Below are 4,283 nucleotides of genomic sequence, written 5' to 3' on the forward strand. Positions count from 1 at the left end.
CCCAGCCAGATATTCTCAAGAGGTCAAAACGACACAAAAGTGTACTGGAAAAATACAGAAAACCGAGCTCCTTTGGCAAATGATTTCATACAACATCCAATTCAACGTGCATCACTTAGCGTAGCAGGAACATCATTAACTCGGCCCATGTAAGATGGAAACCTTTAGGCATAAAAATGTTAAACTACCCAAAAACATTCCAGTAAAAGAGGATAAGAAGGTTAAAAGAGAAAAAAGAGACAGAAAGACAGAAGATCTCCAGATAGATATGCAGAGAGCTACCAGCTGCTAGGCTTCCAGTGTGGCTGAGACACAGACCCAGGAGATTTCAGGATTCAGACCAGGGCTTGACGTCATGCCCGATTTTTTAAATCCCTAGCGTTTTCTAAGCTCTCCTCTTTTCAGGGACATCTGCTTTCTTACCACGCACTGCTGTGTTTCATTGCCTTTGTGTGGGATTGATTGACGGCTCAGCCAATCAGAGCTGGGTGGGCGCTGCCCCTGCTGTGTGCTTGATTGACGGCTCAGCCAATCAGAGCTGGCTGGGCGGTGACCCTGCTGTGTGATTGATTGACGGCTCAACCAATCAGAGCTGGCTGGGCGCTGCCCCTGCTGTGTGATTGATTGACGGCTCAGCCAATCAGAGCTGGCTGGGCGCTGCCCCTGCTGTGTGATTGATTGACGGCTCAGGCAGTCACAGCTGGGTTTGCTCTGCCCCTGCTGTGTGATTGGCAGATCTGCCAGGCCATGGCTGGGGACGGGGTTCTGTCCCACCTCATTCCAAGGTCTGTCCCAGCCCCGGCCCCACTCGGGCATTCCGAGCATCCCGACGGGTCTGGGGACATTGATGTCATCCAGCCTCTGACAGCGACCATGGGGACACTGCGGAACCTCATGGAACCAAAGAGACCATTTTGACACTCTGGTGCCTCATGCAATCAGGGGCACCTTTGTGAGACTCAGGACCCCAATGGAACCAAGGGTCAGTGATGAAGCTGTGCGGCCCAGAGAACCAAGGAGCCTTTGTTACACAGCAGGGCCACATGGAGCCCAGGGGCCGGGGTGACTCTGCAGGACCTTAGGGAAGCAAGGGGCCATTGTTTACACTACAGAAGCAGGGAGAATATTGTGACAAGGAGAATATCGGGACACTACAGGGACTCCTGGAATCAAGGAGAACATTGTGACACTGTGAGGCCCCATGGAACCAAGGCAACATGGAACAGGTCTGGCTGGCTGGGCCTCCCCGGGGGCCACCTGGCAAGACTGGCTGATCCTGGAATGTTGAGGACTGCCTCTCATCAGCTCCTGGAGCACTAAGGCTCTGTGCTTTCCTTCCTATGGAAAAGTACCAGCCCCTTTTGCAGGTTCCCACGGCTGAAACTGATATTCCCCCTGAAAAAGCACTACATACAAGGCTTGCTCCCAGCCAAAATCTGCTAGGAGTAACAGCTCTGGGTGGCCACCGTTTCCTGAGGGCTGCCTCTCATCTACCACTCTAAGGGTCGGTGTGAAGTTTCCCTCATTTTTGCCTCATGACCCTCTCAAGAAGACCTCAAGGACCCCCGCCCAGGTTGACTCTGGACAATGGTTTTCTGGCCTGCTTGAGGTGGGTGCTTGCCAAGGGACTCTTTGCAGGTGTGTTGTGCTCACTGGACTGTGCTGTCATGGTACCAGCTGAAGCCTGCATGTACTGCACGACCGCACCTGTCTCTTGGAGCACCACACAATGCTCCATAAATCTCCCCGCCTCTTGGCCACAAGCCACTCGCTTTGGAAAAGGACTACAAAAGAGCGATCCTCTGGAGAAGACCCTGAGTACTCCCCACGGATGACCACTCTTCCATTGGCTGGCCCACCATGACCTTGGTCTCGTCTGTTGGTAGCTACTTCCCCCTTCCCCTCCTTTTCTCTCTCTATACTCCGTTTCCTATATCTCTCCCCTCTAGCGCAACTGAATTGTTTGGCATTCAATAAAAATGCATTGCTGTTGTTGAATAAACTGATTTGTCCCCCGCTATTTACCTGTTTGCACCTCTGAGATCGAACAATCCTCGGCCTGTGTTGGCAGATGGTGACACACCCCCACCCCCCCCCCCCCCCATCCCCCATGCCCCTGCTTCTCCCAGTTGATTGCTGATCGTGGTGTGACATGGAATGGAACATCCCTTGGGCCAGTCCAGCCCAGCTGTCCCATCCCTGTTCCCTCAGGAACACTTGCCCATCCCAAGTCCATGGGTTGGAGGGGCTTGCAGACACGCCTCGTGGGGCGAGCACTGTGACAAGGACAGGAGAACAGAACAACATTTACACTTACCAAGGGCAGAGAACAGAAGAGCACAGTCTTGGAGAAACGCACAAAGGATGTAGCCGAGGCAAACGGAGCGTGCACAAAACGCAAGGAGAATGTCAGCTCAGCTCTGCAAGGCTGACAAAAGCAGAAGTTATACACAACAATAATATTGCCCTTCCTCAAAAGCGGGGATCAAAGAGCAGTCACCTAAAAAGGACAGTGCATGTTGAAGACACACTCCAAAGAACCATAGAAGGACTTGTGAGAAGGGGTGCAATTATGGCAAATAAATTCCAGGTGGGGTTAACTAATGAATACATCATCAGTGTGAGTGATAAAAGCTCCGATTGCCTGGTGGCCAGTGCACTCGAGTAGATGAAGGATTGCCCAAGTGACCACCATGGTGTAATAAAGAATACCTGCTCTCAAATCCTCAAAACTGTGTTCAAAAGTTGCTATCCAGCAGATTTCAGTATCAGTGGTGTCCCTGACTCCATTATGCCCCTTGCACACTTTCACGAGGGCCCCTTGGTTCCACGAGGCCCTGCTGGATAACAGTGGACCCTTGGTTCCATTTGGGTCTGTACTGTCAAAATGGCCTCCTTAGTTCTGCACTGCCACAATGCTCTCTCCTTGGTGCCACGAGGCCTTGGTGTGTCACAACAGCCTCTCGGTTCCATGAACTGCCATAGTGTCAGCACGGTCTCTTGCATCTGCAGTATCACGATGGACAATTGGTTACAAGCAGCCCCGCTGTGTCACAACGACTACTTGGTTCATGAGGCCCCACAGTGTCACCATGGCCCCTTGGTTCCCCGAGGCCTCGCTGTAGAACAATGGCCTCTCAGTTCCAGGAGGTTTTGTACTGTCAACAGTGCTCTCCTTGGTTCTACAGTGGCTGCTTGCTTCCATAATTCTTCCTCAGTGTCACAGTGGTCTCCTTGGTTCCATGAGGCTCTGCAATGTCCCAATATCCCATCGTTTCCATGAGCTTCTGTCCCATCAACCATGTCCTTTGCTCCAGTGAGGCCCCGCAACGGCACACCGGACCCTTGGCTCCATGAGGTTCCATAGTGTAACATGGGTGCCTTGATTCCAAGAGGTTCTGCTGGGTCACACTGGACCCTTGGTTCCATGAGGTTCCGTGGTATCGCCATGGTTTCCCTGGATCCGCAGTAGCGCTACGGACCATAGGTTTCATGCAGCTTTGCTGTGCTACAGTGGCTCCTTGGTTCCATCAAGTGCCACTGTGTAACAAGGGAATCTTGGTCCCATGAGGTTCTGGACTGTCACAATGGTGTCCTTGGTTCTGGACTCTAACAACGGACCCTTGGTTCCACGAGGTTCCATTACGTCACAATGCTCTCCTTGGTTCCACAAGGCCTTGCTTTGTCACAATGGACCCTTGGTTCCATGAGCTTCCGTAGTGTAACCATGGTCTCCTGGGATCTGCATTGTCACAATGGACAATTGGTTGCATGGGAGCCTGCTGTGTCACAAGAGAGCCTTAGCTCCATGACGTTCTGGACTGTCACAGTGGTCTCCCTGCTTCAACGAGGCCCTGGAGTGTCTCGAGGGCTGCTTGGTTCTGTGAGCTTCCACAACGTCCCAATGGTCTCCTTGTTTCTGCAGTGTCATAGTGGACTCTTGGTTCCATGAGGTTCCTAAATGTCACAGGTCTCCTTGGTTCCATGTGGCCCTGCTGTGTCACCACAGCCCCTTGGTTCCAGGAGTTTCTGGGCTGTCAACAGTGGTTCCTTTGTTCCAATCAGGCACCGCTGTGTCACACTGCACCCTGGCTTCCATGAAGTTCTTCAGTGTCACAGTGGCCCCTTGGATCCATGCGGTCCCATAGTGTCACCATGGTCTCCTTGGACGTGCATTGTCATCAGGGACCATTGGTTCCATGTGGCCTGGCTGTGTCACAGTGATGTGGATTCCGTAATTGCCTTCAGTGTCACAATGGAGCCTTGTTTCTGTGAGGCTCTCA

Source organism: Sturnus vulgaris, unplaced genomic scaffold (genome assembly GCF_052056855.1).
Source record: "Sturnus vulgaris isolate bStuVul1 unplaced genomic scaffold, bStuVul1.hap1 Scaffold_118, whole genome shotgun sequence".
NCBI classification, from domain to species: Eukaryota; Metazoa; Chordata; class Aves; order Passeriformes; family Sturnidae; genus Sturnus; species Sturnus vulgaris.